The sequence below is a fragment of the Loxodonta africana genome, chromosome 22 (genome assembly GCF_030014295.1).
Source record: "Loxodonta africana isolate mLoxAfr1 chromosome 22, mLoxAfr1.hap2, whole genome shotgun sequence".
In the NCBI taxonomy this organism is placed as follows: Eukaryota; Metazoa; Chordata; class Mammalia; order Proboscidea; family Elephantidae; genus Loxodonta; species Loxodonta africana.
In genome coordinates, this window is record NC_087363.1 from 29141157 (window position 1) to 29158206 (window position 17050).

Here is a 17050-nt window from a genome sequence, read left to right on the forward strand (position 1 = left end):
CACTGTAAGTACATACTTCGGCTTTGGTTGGACCTGAGGTTTTAGTCATAAATTGGATCTCGGCTTTTATTACCTGAAAATGAGTTCATAATTAAAACGAGATTTATTTTTATATTTGAAGATGACCAGAAAATGGGGTCCTGACCCTTTCGGGATGGAAAAGTGGGAGAAGAGGCACATTGCTTCCCCAGCCCCGCCCCCGTCGAAGACACAGCCCAGCTAGGTCCCGCCCCCACTCGGAGTGACAGCTCAGCGAGGCCCCGCCTCCCTCACCGCGGTCCCACCCCCGCTCGGTGTCACGGCCCAGTCAGCCGGTCTTTCCCTTCCACGGGCCGCTCCCACTCCGTGCGACAGCCCAGCTAGGCCCACGTCTCCAGACCCGTCCCCGCCCGGCGCGGCACCCCAGCGAAGTCCCGCCCCCATTCTGAGTGACCCCCCCATCCAGGCCCCGCCTCCCCGGCCACAGTCCCGCCCCTTCTGAGCGTCACCGCGTGTAGGCTCCGCCACGCCCGCCACGCCCAGCTCCAGGCCGCGCCCCGCCGACAGGCCCCGCCCCGCCCCTCGCCCTGAGCTTTTGCCGGCCCGGCCTACTGATCTCGCCGGCTCCCAGGCCCGCCCCGGCGGACGTGGAGCGCCGCGGAGGCCGGTGAGGTGGGGGGGCGGGGGGAGGGCCGGGGGCGACGGGGTGAGGGGCCGGGACCCGTGTGTCTCTCCGCGGCGCGGAGCTCGGGTCAGTGCGGTTCGCTGAGCCCTGGCCGGCGGGCTGCGGCGGGGCGCCTCCCGGCGGCCGCCCTTCCTTCTCCGGCTCCTGTTGGTGCCGGCAGTGCCGGGAATGGGGAAGTGGGAGCGGGATGGGACCTGAGGTGGGGTAAGGGTGAGTTCAGTAGGCGAGGGAGAGGTGAAGGTGTGGGTACTGGCGATCGTAGGTGTGAGGATAGTGAGGCCGAAACCTGGGACTGGTGGAGTCAGGATTGGGGTCGTGGGGGTCTTCAGAGCTTTGGGGAAGGAGGTGGTGAGTGGGGGCGGAAGAGCCAGCAGAGCAGAGTGCAGGGCGTCTTTGGGAAGGACCAGCTCACCGCAGCCCAAGATTCAGGCTGCCCCAGGCAGCCCGGGAGCAGGGAGGGTTAGGGTGTTTCAGAACGGGTTTGGCTCGAACGAGTTTGCAGGATAATGCTCACATCGGGTTTAGTTTCCATCCTTTTGACTGGGACATATTGTACAGTTTAAATTATAGATCAAGTCAGGGGCAGTGCCTGGGACACCTGAGAAATGTGGGTGGGATGGGGTTCTCCTCCTGCGGGCTGCGTCTAATTTCCCCTGGTGGCATAGTGGTTAAGAGCTACGGCTGCTAACCAAAAGGTTGGCAGTTTGAATCCACCAGGTGCTCCTTGGAAACCCTATGGGCCAGTCCTGCCCAGTCCTATAGGGTCACTATGAGTCGGAATGGACTCAATGTCAACGCGTTTTAGTTTTATTCACACCAGCAGCATCAGGGTGGGCTGTCTTGTGTAAACACCCTGTTCCAAGAGCCAAGGCAATGTGTGGACTGAAAAACAGTATAGTTGAAGTTTATTCCAGACTCAAAACACAGTTGCATCAAATTCCCTTAATTCCTGCGGAGTTTTAATTTTTAAAACATCTAATCTTGTGGGGGTTTAACATTTTTTTATATCTTTATTATCTGACTTCCTCCTATATAAAGTCACACCCACCTAGAGGACAAGGAGTTTCCACAGGGCCCATTCTGTGAGGGTGATAAACAGTTTAAGATCAGCTGTGCAAAGTAGCTCATCTGTTTTGAGAAGCTATTGCTGAAAGAATCGTAGAACTGCAGATGAAGAAGAATGAAATGTAAAAATATGAAAAGATTCTGGAAAGGGATAGAAAAGACCTAGTAAATTAGATTAGGGATGTGTGTATGTGTGCGTGTGCACACACTTAAAAAAAAAGTGAACTTTCTTCTTTTCTCTTGTGGTAGAAAAATCTGGAAGATAAAGAAAACTGTAAGGATGAAAATAAAAATCACTTGTTATTTCACCACCCAAATGCACCTTCTGATACATTTCTTCCTAATTCATTTTGTATTTTTTGTATATATAAATGTACATATTACATAATTGGAATCTTTTTATTATACTATTTAGTATTTCACTTTCTCCCCCCACTTAAGATGTTCGTTCTTAGCATTTTCATGGGCCAGTACAAATTTTTAAACACCTTTTTTAAATAACTGTGTAATAGCTCATCATATGGATTCATACTTTTACCAAATATTTGTGTTTCAGCTGTGTGCCAGCTACTAGGAGGCGAAGATTTGGTGTTGCTTGAGGTGGATATAGTTGTCACGGGCTTAAATGATAGCTGTACTATGTACTTTGATTAGCTGATTCCTCAACTGTTGTCGGATATCTAAATCGTCTCCAGTTTTTTGCTTTCATAAACAATAAATCCTTTGTTTTTGAGGCCCGCCAGCTCAGAATAACAGTAAATCTACTGTCACATGTGAATCAAAAGCAATTTATTTTAGTGTATATTGTGTGTATGTGTTAATAAGAGGAAACTAGGGATTTTTCCCCCCTTGGAAGGGAATCTTTTTTTTTTTTTTAATTAAAAAAAACTTAGATTTGTAAAACAGTTGCAAAAATAGTACACAGAGTTCCTTCAGAGTTTGCCTCAGATCTTAACATCTTACATAACTGTGGTGCAGTTATTGAAACCAGGGAACTATATTGCTTCAATTCTGTTAACTAATCTACAGGCCTTGTTCAGATTTTACCAATTGTTCCGCTAACATCCAGGGTCCAGTCTAGGATCCTACCTTGCGTTTAGTTGTGATATGTTCCTAACATCCTTTAATCTAGGACAGTTTCTCAGTCTTTCACAGACTTCCATGATCTTGAGACTTTTGAAAAGTACTGGCAAATTAGCTTATAGAATGTCCCTCAATTTGGGTTGCCTGTTGTTTTCTCATGATTAGATGGAGGTTATGAATTTTTGGCAAGAATACCACGCAAATGATATTGTGCCCTTCCCTACATGTTTTATCAGGAGGTTTGTGATGTTGATATCTTTCATTGGTGATGTAACTTTGATCACTTGGTTAAGGTGGCGTTTGCCGAGTTTCTCCACCGTAAAGTTACCGTTTTCCCCTTTGCCTTTAATAAGTGTTTACTGGAGAGAGCCTTAGAAATTACAAAATATCCTGTTTTTCATTGTGCTTTTGTTGTTGTTAGGTGCTGTCGAGTGGGTTCCGACTCATAGCAACCTCGTGTACAACAGAACAAAATGCTGCCTGATCCTGTGCCATCCTTACAGTTGTTGCCGTGTTTGAGCCTGTTGCTGCAGCAACTGTGTCAGTCTATCTTGTTGAGGGTCTTCCTCTTTTTCATTGACCCTCTACTTGACCAAGCGTGATGTCTCCAGAGACTGGTCATTCCTGATAACGTGTCCAAAGTTTGCGAGACGATGTCTCGCTTCTAAGGAGATTTGTTCTTTTTTCTGGCAGTCAATGGTATATTCAGTATTCTTCATCAACACCATAATTCAAATGCATCATTTCTTTGGTCTTCTTTATTTATTGTCCAGCTTTTGCCTGAACATGAGGCAATTGAAAATACCATGACTTTGGGTCAGGTGCACCTTAGTCCTCAAAGTGATATCTTTGCTTTTTAATACTTTGAAGAGATCTTTTACAGCAGATTTGTCCAATGCTATACGTCTTTTGATTTCTTGATTGCTGCTTTCATGGGAGCTGATTGTGGATCAAAGTAAAATGAAATCATTGATAACTTCAGTATTCCCTCTGTTTACCATGATGTTGCTTATTGGTCCAGTTGTGAGAATTTTCGTTTTCTTTATGTTCAGGTGCAATCCATACTGAAGGTTGTAGTCTTTGCTCTTCATCAATAAGTGCTTCAAGTCCTCTTCACTTTCAGCAAGCAAGGTAGTGTCATCTGCATATTGCAGGTTGTTAATGAGTCTTACTCCAATCCTGATGCCACGTTCTTCATATAGTCCAGCTTCTTGGATTATTTTCTTAGCATACAAATTGATAAGTATGGTGAAAGAATACAGTGCTGATGCACACCTTTCCTGATTTTAAACCACATAGTATCCCCTTATCATGTTCAGACCACTGCCTCTTGGTCTATGTACAGGTTCCTCATGAACACAAGTGTCCTGGAATTCCCATTCTTTGCAATGTTATCCATAAATTGTTATGGTCCATACAGTTGAATGCCTTTGCATAGTCAATAAAACACAGGTAAACATCTTTCTGGTATTCTCTGCTTTCACTAAGACCCATCTGACATCAGCAATGATATCCCTCATTCCACATCCTCTTCTAAATCCAGCTTGAATTTCTGGCAGTTCCCTGTTGATGTACTGCTGCAACCGTTTTCGAATTATCTTTAGCATAATATTGATATGATATTAATGGTATTGTTCGATAATGTCCCCATTCTGTTATATCACCTTTCTTTGGCATGGGTATGAATGTGGATCTCTTCCAGGTGGTTGGCCAGGTAGCTGTCTTCCAAATTTCTTGGCATAAATGGGTGAGCACTTCCAGTGTTACATCCATCTGTTGAGATATCTCAATTGATATTCCATCAGTTCCTGGAGCCTTGTTGCCAGTGCCTTCAGTGCACTTCTTCCTTCAGTACCACTGATTCTTGATCATAGGCTACCTCCTGTAATGGTTGAACATCGACCAACCCTTTTTGTTACAGGGACTTTGTGTATTCCTTCCATCTTCTTTTGATGCTTCCTGCATCATTCGTTTTTTTGCCCCTGTTGTTGCTAGGTGCCGTTTCATAGCAACCCTATATGCAACAAAAAGGAAACACTGCTTGGTCTTGCACTATCCTCACAGTCGTTGTTATGCTTGAGCCCATTGTTGCAGCCACTGTGTCAATCCATCTCATTGAGGGTCTTCCTCTTTTTCGCTGACCTTCTCCTTTACCAAGCATGACGTCCTTTTCCAGGGACTGATCCCTTCTGATAACATGTCCGAAGTATTTGAGACATAGTCTCGCCATCCTTGCTTCAAAGGAGCACCCTGGTGGTACTTTTTCCAAGACAGGTTTGTTCGTCCTTTTGGCCTTCCGTGCTATATTCAGTACTCTTCTCCAACACCACAATTCAAAGGCATCAATTCTTCTTTGGTCTTTGTTATTCATTGTCCAGCTTTCACATGCGTGTAAAGCGATTGAAAATACCACGCTTGGGTCAGGTGCACCTTAGTCTTCAAGGTGACATCGTTGCTTTTCAACCCTTTAAAGAGGTCTTTTGCAGCAGATTTGCCCAATGCAACGCGTCTTTTGATTTCTTGACTGCTCCTTCTGTGAGTGTTGATTGTGGATTCAAGTAAAACAAAATCCTTGACAACTTCAGTCTTTTCTCTGTTTATCATGATGTTGCTTATTGGTCCAGTTGTGATGATTTTTGTTTTATGTTGTGGTGTAATCCATACTGAAGGTTGTGGTCTTTGATCTTTATCAGTAAGTGCTTCAGGTCCTCTTCACTTTCAGCAAACAAGGTTGTGTCCTCTGCATAACGCAGGTTGTTAATGAGTTTTCCTCCAATCCTGATGCCCCGTTCTTCTTCATATGGTCCAGCTTCTCAGATCATATGCTCAGCATACAGATTGAATAGGTATGGTGAAAGAATACAACCCGATGCACACCTTTCCTGACTTTAAACCATGCAGTATCCCCTTGTTTTGTTCGAATGACTGACTCTTGATCTATGTGTAGGTTCCGTATGAGCACAATTAGGTGTTCTGGAAGTCCCATTCTTTGCAATGTTATCCATAATTTGTTATTATTGTTTTTCCCCATAGAATCCTTCAGTATTGCAACCCAGGGCTTCAGTGTTTCTTTAGCTCTTTCAGCTTGAGAAATGCCAAGCGTATTTTTCCCTTTCGATTTTCTAACTATAGGTTTTTACACATTTCATTCTAATTCTTTACTTCATCTTCTCAAGGCACTGTTTGAAATCTTCTGTTCAGCTCTTTGATGTTATTATTTCTTCCGTTAGCTTTCGCCACTCTACATTCAAGAGTAAGTTTCAGAGTCTCTTCTGACATCCGTTTTGGTCTTTTCTTTGTTTCCTATCTTTTTAGTGACCTTTTGCTTTGTTCATGTATGATATCCTTGGTGTAATTCCACAACTCATCTGGTCTTTGGTCCTTAGTGTTCAGTGCATCAAATCTATTCTCGAGATGGTCTCTCCATTCAGGTGGGATATACTCAAGGTTGTACTTTGGCTTTTGTGGACTGGTTTTAATTTTCTTCAGCTTCAACTTGAACTTGCATATGTGCAATTGCTGGTCTGTTCTGCAGTCGGCCCCTGGCTTTGTTCTGACTGATGATATCAAGCCTTTCCATCCTGTGTTTTCATATGTGTAGTTGACTTGTTTTCCTGTATATTCCATCCAGCTAGGCCCGCTTTTATAGTCACTGATTACGTTGTTGAAAAAAAGGTATTTGCAGTGAAGAAGTCATTGGTGTTGCAAAATTCTGTCATGTGATCTTTGGCATCATTTCTGTCACTAAAGCCATATTTTCCAACTAGTGATTATTCTTCTTTGTTTCCAGCTTTCACATTCCAATGACCAGTAATTATCAACACATCTTGATTGCATGTTTGATCAATTTCAAATTGCAGAAAGTTTGTAAAAATCTTCAATTTTTTCATCTTTGGCATTAGTGGTTGGTGCGTAAGTTTGAATAATGTCATGTTAACTGGCCTTTCTTGTAGATGTATGGATATATCCTATCACTGACAGTGTTGTATTTCAGCATAGATCTTGAAATCTTCTTTTTGACAATGAATGTGACACCGTTCCTCTTCAGTTTGTCATTTCCAGTGTGGTATACCATATGCCCAATTAAAAATGGCCAATTCCAGTCCATTTCAGCCTGGTAACGCCTAGAATGGAGCCCTAGTGGCACAGTGGTTAAGAGCTTGGCTGCTAACCAAAAGGTCAGTGGTTTGAATCTAGCAGCTGCTCCTTGGGAACCCTTTGGGGCAATTCTACCCTGCCTATAGGGTTGCTGTGAGTCAGAATTAACTCTATGGCACGGGTTTTTGATTTTATCTACTTATTGGAGTCCCTGTATAGTGCAGTTAATGCAGTCAGCTGCTAACCAAAAGGTTGGAGGTTTGAGTCCACTCAGAGGTGTCATAGAAGAAAAGTCTGGTGATCTGCTTCTGAAAAATCAGCCTTGAAAGCCTGATGGAGCACAGCTCTACTCTAACACACATAGGGTAGCCATGAGTTGGCATCAACTCAGTGGCAAATAATACTGGTACTATCTGCTGATCTTGTGCCCTGGGGCCTGGTTGGAACCTGGCTGCTCCATGCCTTGTAGTCATCCCCAGGCTGCTGTCCTGGCTGACATTCCTAATAGAAGGGGGAAATTGTCTGTAGTAGCAGAATCATTCCACCCTCCAGTGCCCAAGAATCCTGTAAGTTGAACCATTGCTTGTTTTTAGATGCTTCAGCTGAAACAAGACCTCCGTCTGCAGCCACACCCAAAGCCTTCATGTTCCTTCGTATCTGGTATTTTGGTCCCACATACTAGTTTCCTGTGTATGATAATGATGGAGCAAGCTCCCGTTAAGACTGTCTGATAAAAATGAATATACCATGGATTGCCAAAAGAATGAACAAATCTTGTCTTGGAAGAAGTACAACCAGAATGCTTCTTAGAAGCAAGAATGGCAAGACTATGTCTCACATATTTTGGACATATTGTCAGGGAGGGTCAGTCCCTGGAGAAGGACATCATGCTTGATAAAGTAGAGGGTCAGTGAAAAAGAGGAAGATCCTCAATAAGATGGATTGATATAGTGGCTGCAACAATGGACCTAAGCATAACAATGATTGTGAAGATGGCATAGGCCTGGTCAGTGTTTCGTTCTGTTGTACGTAGGGTCGCTATAAGTTGGAACCGACTAGATGGCACCTACCAACAAAAACAACAGTAAAAGTGAATTAGAGACCTTAGTTTAGGCCAAGGCTGCCACGAGGCTTCTTATTTGCCTCACCTTATACCCTACACTTGATATTCAGGCCATCAGGCCAGCCTATGGGAGAAGTGAGACTACAGCAGGCCTGGATTCCACTGGCCAATGAACTGCAAGGATTGAAAGTCCGCCTTTCCCACGCCCTGATGCGTGCAGAGCAAAGAGGAGCAGTATATGAGTCATAGCCGACATAAGGCTGATTTCCAAAATGTGAAAATAACTCATATCCCCACCTCATCATTCTGACACCAGCCACCCATGTGGCACTTTCTCTGACCATAACAACCCAGAGTTCGGTCTCTAGAAGTTAGGACTCTCCTTCCAGCCAATGCCAAACTCGCTGCTGGTTCCAGCCCACACCAGACTCTCTGCTGGTTCTTACTGCTCCCCGTGGGCCAGTAATTCACTGGAATGACTCACAGAACTCATGAAAAATGATTGGGAGCTTGCCCACTAACCAAAAGGTCAGCAGTTTGAATCCAGCAGTCACTCTTTGGAAACCCTATGGGGCAGTTCTGCTCTGTCCTATAGGATGGCTATGAGTCAAAATCTCAGTGGCAGCAGGTTTGGTTTTTATACTTCCTTTACTCATTTATTATAACCAGAGAGGAGATGAGTGAAGAGATGCCTCAGGCAAGGTCTGGGAGAGTTCCCAGTACAGGACCACTGTTAACCCCAGGGACTTGCTACTCCCTCTCCCGTGCATGGATGTTCTCACCATTCCAAGAGGCCCCAAAGAGAGCACTCCAAGGTCCTCATCCCCTAGTCATTGGGATCTTAATGAGTATGCATGGCTTGGGTCTTAATACATAGTTATGATCGATCCACTCAGTGAATATGCATGACTGCATTAGATCCCCCTCCCTTCCTAAAATTGGTTGCCAGGTGTGGGGTCTGTGTAGCCCCTACTTGCCAGGACTACTTTGGAAAACAAAGGCAGACATCTTGAATGCTCTGGTTATTGCAGAAACCAGAGTCAAAGGGCCAAACCAAGTTCTTTGTTCCACAGGCAGGAATCCCCCAAGGAGAGAGGATCCCCAGAGGTGATACTCTGCAGAGATGGGAATCCCCTAAGGAGAGGACACACTCAGGTGGGAGTACCATATGGGGACAGAAATTCCCCAAGGAAGAAGGCACCCCTGGGTGGGGTTAGCATTCAGGAACAGGAAGAAGAGTGGGTCCTGCCTTTTAGGCACATAGCCTGTAAATACACTGAGGTGCAATGGATGACACACGGGCACAACAGCTGAAAACAAGCACATGTGGAGCACTTAGTCCTTGCAAGGCTATCACCTGGCTGTGTTGAAACCAACAAGAAGTTGTTATGTACTAGAGCCTTAAAGGGGCCAAGACTTGTCAACATCCACTAAGAAAGTTTTGCAGGCAGTCTTCCCCCATCCAGAGACACAACCCCCACAGTGCTGTATTCTTTACCTGGCTTTCTCCCCTACATTGGAAAATCTGTTCCTCTGCTGGGCTTCCCATGCCCCATTCTGAGACCCCCACCATGAGCTTTGCATTTGAATCCTGCTTTTTCTTGGAGGTTACATATAAACCCCATTGCGCCTATGTAGCATGATTAAGAATGTTGCTGACATAGCTTGTATGAACTCCCTACTTGCAAACCCATTTAAAAGTAACCTGCCTGCCCACCCTTGGTGAACAGTCTTGGCAGCAACAGCTCCGGCTGCTCCATTTCCTTGTTCAATGAAATAACAGTGCCTTTCTTGTTCTCTCATCTTGGCCTCTCGCTTATTGGCTGGTATGAGTCATGCTGAGTGAGAACCTAGGGTTTCCACCTGGTAACAATCCTACATGGTTGGCATTGCTCAAAGTGGAATCCAAGTAACACTGGCACTCATGGTGGTAGTCTATTAGATTGTTTCTGAGCTAGAGCCTGCAGCTACATAGCTGTGGCAAGACCACTGTGATTTCTTATGATGAGACTATAAAACCAACTTTAACATCTTTGGCTGGTAAGTTCACAAAATGAAAAAAGATGTCTTCAGATGGCGTGGTGTCAATGTCCTTGAAAGCGTGCTGCCTTCCAGACCTATCTCCACCACACTGATTGTGTGACTTTGGGACCTATTAACATAATACAGTGAGGTCATGGGACTAGCTGACGCCTACGGCTCCTTCTGCTCTAAAAATTCATCATCCGGTCCCTATGATGCCTTTGGCAGTCTCCTTCTGCACAGGAGCTGAAAGGAGTCAATGTGCTCAAGTCTTGGACAGAAGGCGTTTTACTGTTAGTTAACCTTTCCTCAAAACAAAACAATCTTTAAAGCTAGACAGCTGCTTTTATACAAAGTTGGCGTGTTTTTAACTGGGGAATAAAGCAAAATATTATCTTGTATAAAAGTATAATTTGATCTTTATTAAAGTGTTTATTTTATATTTACTGCTGTAGATGTGGGACTCTACTATTTAAAAAAATACAGAAACCACTTTTTTTTTTCTGATTGTAAAAAGTACCTGTTCATTGAAATTTAAGTAAAGAAGAATATAAAAATCATCTTAAATCCTACCTAGAAATAGCACTTTGGAGAGATAGTGATTTGGTTATCAAATAGTTCAAGACTGTTTGACTAATCACTGATGCAATTTTTATTAAGATGCACACACATATGCACATACCTCATAGACCGATATCTGTGTGTACACACACACACATCCCGTAGACTGATATCTGTGTACACACACACACACACACACACACGGTTAAGGGTGTGAGCTCTGGCATCAGACTGCCTGGTTTGGAATCCCAGCTCCCCAGCTTGTTACTGTGGGATATTGGATGAGCTGTTTGACATCCTTCACTTCACTTCTCTCTACTGTACAATGGAAGCATTAAAGTTTCTTCTTGTTGGGGTTGGTTTGAGGATTAAATGAGTTATTTCAGGTAAGAGTGTGTAGCACAGTGTCTTGCATGCCTAAGTCCTCAGCAAATGTTAGCTAGTGTTGTCATTTTGATGCTAAACCTCCATATCCCACTGGTAGAGCAATATTTTCCCAACTTTTTATTATGAAAAATTTCAGACCTTCAGGAAAGTTGAAAGAATACCGTGGGCAACACCCATCTTCTCACCCCCTAGATTTACCTATTGGGGTTCATATCCCCCTGGCACATTGATAATCCTCTGCTCAGAAACCTACTTATTGGCCATCAGGTCAGATGTAAACTACAGCATTTGTTATCTTTAAATAGCCACAGCTTACAAAACATAGCCCCTCAGCTTTAGTCAGCCAGTCTTTTTATTGTTCTTCTCCTATGTTGCCTTTGTTCTTGCTTCCTTGATTTTACATATGTTGTTCCCCTGTGTGGAACACGATTCTCCCTTTGCTTGATGCAAAACTTTCAGTGTTCTGAGTTAGCATGGCTCTAATTGCTATGTGTTATCATCCTCTAAGTTCTGTAAAATTCCTGACCATGCTATTAGCTATTTGGAGGTAAGTACCAATCCTATCTTGATCTTGTTTCGTTCATAGAGCCTACCATGATGACTCTTGTTGGCCAGTGTCTTTAAATAGCATTCCAGATGCCTTTGTAGTATACTCTGAATCCAGCATTGATTTATACTGCCTGTATTGACCCCAAACAAAACATACGCTCTGTTCAAGAAAAGCAGTGCTGCTTCGTGCAAGCCAGACAACCTGGATCTGCTTGATTAGATTGCTGCAAGATCGTGATTTCCCCTAAAGGAAAGATGCTATACAGTGTTAATCACCTTGTTTGTGATTGTTTCCATGAATTGATTTCTACTTGTCCTTTGGAGTCATTAAAACTTGTATCATGTACAAAGTTACCCAAAACCACTGCCGACTCATAGCGACCCTATATGTACAAAGTTAGAAAATATAAATCCAAAGTCTGAAACTTGCACCTGGTTGAGAACCACTGGGTTAGAGAGTCACATGAGAAACGTTTTAGAGTGAGAGCATTCTGTCTTAGCGACTGACTCCATTTTTAGGTCTCCAAGTTGACTGCAATATTTTTCAAGCTTGGTAAAGGGATTAAGATGATATCCTTGAAAAAATTAAAGAACCTGGAAAGGGAAGCTGATATTGGGAAGAAGTTAATGGGCTTAGTTTAGGGTCTATTGAGACTGAAATGTTGGTATCTCCTGATTTATACTAGCCAATAATAGAAATGTTACCATTTTTTTTTTTTGTATGCAGTGGCAAGCTGTTGTGCTGAGTGCAGTATATGTGTTATTTCAATCTCAAACCAATCCAGTGTGGTATCTTTCATTGTTTTTACCCTACAAATTGCCTGAGGCCACACAACTAAAAAGGCCAGGAGTTGAATTTGAATTTAGGTCCATCATATGTACAGGTCAAGCCCTTCTTAATCGTTACACTCTAATAGGATTTCAGACAGCTTGTAATAAAATGCATACTTATACATAAGCCCAAACACTGAAACAAACCAAGACAAAGGGATTGTATTAATCAGAGTAAGTTAAGCTGTATATCACTTAGACCCCCACATGTATAATAGTCTCAACTGTAAGGTATTTCCCCTTTCTTCCAAGGCAGGCGTTGCTGATGGGTGAACAGCTCGACGCCACTCTGGTTCAGGGACCTGTGCTTTTCCATCTTGTGTTCCATTATCCCCAGGGACCTGTGGAAGGGGAGAGAAAACATGGAGGAGGCATAACCACTCCCCTTAAAAGCCTTGGCTTGGACTTGGCATGTACTTACTACTTCAGCTCATATGCCATTGGGTAGAACTTAGTCACATGTCCATACCGAGCTCTAGCAGCTGGAAAATTATAGTTTAGGCATGTGCTCAGGCAAAGCAGGGGACAACGAATCTCAGAGACAGCCTTTTCTACAGCAACCAAGAAAAAAGAATTGAGTAGAGAACGAGAATTAGAAACCCTAGACAAGGCCTTGAAGATCCTCCTGATAGTCTGAGAACTGATCCTAAAATGCAGGCTGATTTTGGATTCATTTGAGCAAGAATACGATTTCACAGGCTTTAATTTTTATAAATGGGCAACGTTGTGGTTGTTAGGTGCCGTCGAGTCGGTTCTGACTCATAGCGACCCTATGCACAACAGAACGAAACACTGCCCAGTCCTGCGCCATCCTTACAGTTGTTATGCTTGAGCTCATTGTTGCAGCCACTGTGTCAATCCACCTCGTTGAAGGTCTTCCTTTTTTCCGCTGACCCTGTACTCTGCTAAGCATGAAGTCCTTCTCCAGGGACTGATCCCTCCTGACATCACGTCCGAAGTATGTAAGACGCAGTCTCGCCATCTTTGCCTCTAAGGAGCATTCTGGCCCCACTTCTTCCAAGACAGATTTGTTCATTTTTTTTGGTATATTCAATATTTTTCGCCAACACCACAATTCAAAGGTGTCAGTTCTTCTTCGGTCTTCCTTATTCAGTGTCCAGCTTTCACATGCATATGATGCGATTGAAAATATCATGGCTTGGGTCAGGTGCACCTTAGTCTTCAAGGTGACATCTTTGCTCTTCAACACTTTGAAAAGGTCCTTTGCAGCAGATTTGCCCAATGCAATGTGTCTATGGGCAAGGACTACTTATTAATTATGCCTTAAATGAATTACTAATACTGTACTTTTATGCAAATAATGCACATCTTCTGCGTTTGTTTGTTGGCTGTGCCCTCCCCCTACGAGGCACCCTCACAAGCTCCATGCCGGTCGTCTTCCATATGTTGTGCTGACTCAGGACCAGTACATAGACTGAGAGGCAGTGGTTTGAACACAACATGGGGATACTGTGTGGTTTAAAATCAGGAAAGGTGTGCATCCAGATTATATCCTTTCACCATACTTATTTAATCCATATGCTGAGCAAATAATCTCAAGAAACTGGACTATGGGAAGAAGCAAGTGACCTCAGGATTGGAGGAAGACTCTTAACAACCTGTGATATGCAGATGACACAACGTTGCTTGCTGAAAGTGAAGAGGACTTAAAACACTGATAAAGATCAAAGATTACAGCCTTTAGTATGGATTACACCTCAACATAAAGAAAGTAAAATCCTTACAACTGGGCCAGTAAGCAACATCATGGAGAAAAGATTGAAGCTGACAAGAATTTCATTTTATGTGGATCCACAGTCAACGCCCATGGAAGCAGCAGTCAAGAAAACAAACGACGTGCTGCATTGGGCAAATCTGCTGCAAAAGACTTCTTTAAAGTGTTAAAAAAGCGAAGGTGTCACTTTGAAGACTAAGGTGTGCCTGACATAAGCCATGATATTTTCACTTGCCTCATATATGTGTGAAAACTGAAAAGTGAATAAGGAAGGAAGACCAAAGAAGAATTGGTGCATTTGAATTATGATATTGGTGAAGAATACTGAATATACCATGGACTACCAGAAGAGCAAACAAACCTGTCTTGGAAGAAGTACAGCCAGAAAGCTCCTTAGAAGCAAGGGTGGCAAGACTTCATCTCATGTACTTTGGGCATGTTATCAGGAGGGACCAGTCCCTGGGGAAGGACATCATGCCTGGTAAAGAAGAGGGTCAGGGAAATAGAGGAAGACTCTCAATGAGGTGAATTGACACGGCGGCTGCAACAGTGGGTTCAAGCATAATGATGATTGTGAGGGTGGCGCAGGACTGGGTAGTGTTTCATTCTGTTGTACATAGGGCCGTTATGAGTTGGAACCAACTGAAGGGCACCTAACAGAAACAACAACATCCATTATTCCTGTGTTAGAGCAGATATTTCTAGACTTACTTAAATTTTTACTTTTGATCATTTTGGACTAATTTCTGCATTATAACAATTTTGAATAATTTTTTCCCTTTGTCTTCTTCTTATGTAAGGCATTCTTGAGGTTCACCCTTTGGCCAAAGATTAGACAGGTCTATAGAGAACAATAACACACGTGAGGAACGTGCTTCGTAGTTCACTTCATGTGTAGGAGACCGTTGGGCATCTAGCCCAAAAGTGAAGATGAGAAGGTAGGAAGAGACAGGAAAACTGGACAAATGGAACCAGGGAACCCAGGGTGGAGAAGGGGAGAGTGCTGCCACATTGTGGGATTGGTAACCAATGTCACAATACAATTTGTTTATTAACTGTTTAATGAGAAACTAATTTGCTTTGTAAACTTTCACCTAAGGCGTGATAAAAAAAAATATAAAGGGAAGGAGGAAGGAAGGAAGGGAGGAAGGAAGGGGACAGGTGGATAGCTGTTAAAAATCAATAAGATCAGCAGTGCCCACCACAAATTAGTACCAATGCTGTATATTGAAGACACAAAGTTACTGCATTTAAGCATAAAATTTAGTTGTGAGAATCCTGCTAGTCAAGGCTAAAATAATCCCTTGAATCAAAAGTTATCTAATAATAGAAAAAGGAGCCTCGGTGGTGTAAAGGTGAAGCTCTTGGCTGTTAACTGAAAGGTTGGGAGTTTGAGCGCCCCCAGCATCTCTGTGTAGAAAGACCTGCCGATCTGCTTCTGTAAAGATTAAAAAATTAGAGCCTAAAAAACTCAATGTGGCAGTTCTACTCTGTCACATGGAGTTGCTATGATTCAGAATTGACTTGATGGTACCCAAAAACAATAGAAAATGTGCCACTTTATAGACAGAAGCAAATTATCCTTGCGCCCTCCCCTTCTTAAAAGGATTTGTTAGCTGAGTACTTGGGCTCTCTCTTTGAGTCTATTTATCTCAATAAGTTAGATTACTCCATTTGTATTTACCAGGTATGGTTACTCTTAATTCCATTATTTTATGTTCATTTTCTGTTTCGAATGGTTTATTTTCTGTCTTTTGTTATGTCAGTTGATTTATTTTGTGCGTATTTTCCTTCTGGAAATTTGGAAAGTTTATTTCACTTTTTAGTTCTTATAGTGACATTTATAACTCTCCAGTATCCTTAATCTTGTATTTGTTGACTTCCCAAATTTAGGTGATTGAATAAGTTCTGTGAAAGATGAGAAAATTGTACTTGTATACTTTACGCTTCCTCTGACTTTTTATATTAGCTTTATTTTGTTAAGTTTTACAACATTTGCTTTCTAACCGTACTGCCTACCATTCTGTGTGTACTTGAATTCAGTGCTCACTTCTTGTCCTTTTGTGATGACATCTTCATTTCCCTCTGGGTGGGGTTGTCAACTAGTTTGCCCAACAAGGACATTCCCTGTGTTTCTTCAGCCTTCAGAATTCCTCTCTCTTCCATCTGGACTTGAATGGCAACTTGATGTGAATAATTTTCCTTCCCTCAGGACTTCATAGGCATTGCTTCTGTATTACCTGTCTTCCTTCCCTCAGGACTTCATAGGCATTGCTTCTGTATTACCTGTCTTCCTTCCCTCAGGACTTCATAGGCATTGCTTCTGTATTACCTGTCTTCCTTCCCTCAGGACTTCATAGGCATTGCTTCTGTATTACCTATTTCTATGGAGAACCCTGAGGCTAACCTGATTTATTCCCCCTTTTTGGTAAATTGCTTACTTTTTTAGCCTGGACTGGGTGACTGAGGAGGAGAGGGAGCTTGTGGCATTGGTTCTGGGACTTTCTACTCCTTTCCCTGGTTGTGAATTTTTACATTGTGACTCGAGGTTTTCTTTTTAGCTGCTCAGTATCTTTTGTTACATATATAAAACAAAAACATATTTGTTTTTAGCTGAGTTTTACTTATTTTTGATGCATTAATTTTGCTTTAAGCCAGGAGATTCTGTAATCTGGCTTTACTTTGTCGTTTAATCTTGTTCTCTGTTTTAGCTTACCTTCGATAAGCGTTCTATGGTAGACAATTCAAAATTAAGATTTTATTTAGTAGGAAAAAGCATGTGGAATAACTGTTTGTGCTTCCTCTAGTTTCAAGCTCCTTATGGAAAATTATTTTTTCTTGGTTTATTGTGAGTTTAGCAAAGTAACTTAAACTTCTTTTTTTTTATTTTCCTCTATTTTTTCATGTAAATCATGTTATGAGGATTAAATAGTGTCATTTATGCAGGTACCTAACACAGTGTCTCAGACACAGTGGGCATTCAATAAAAGAG

At 42.7% G+C, this 17050-nt stretch overlaps 1 protein-coding gene across 7 annotated transcripts in view; it reads left to right on the forward strand.

Moving 5' to 3' along the window:
• Positions 1-547: 547 nt before the first annotated feature.
• ANO10 (anoctamin 10) overlaps positions 548-17050 on the forward strand; it is a 229651-nt gene continuing 213148 nt past the window's right edge. For all 7 annotated transcript variants that reach the window (XR_002785703.2, XR_002785704.2, XM_003409925.4 and 4 more), the window contains exon 1: positions 548-646. The gene's annotated coding sequence lies outside the window, so the exon portion shown is untranslated. The remainder of the gene's footprint in view (positions 647-17050) is intronic.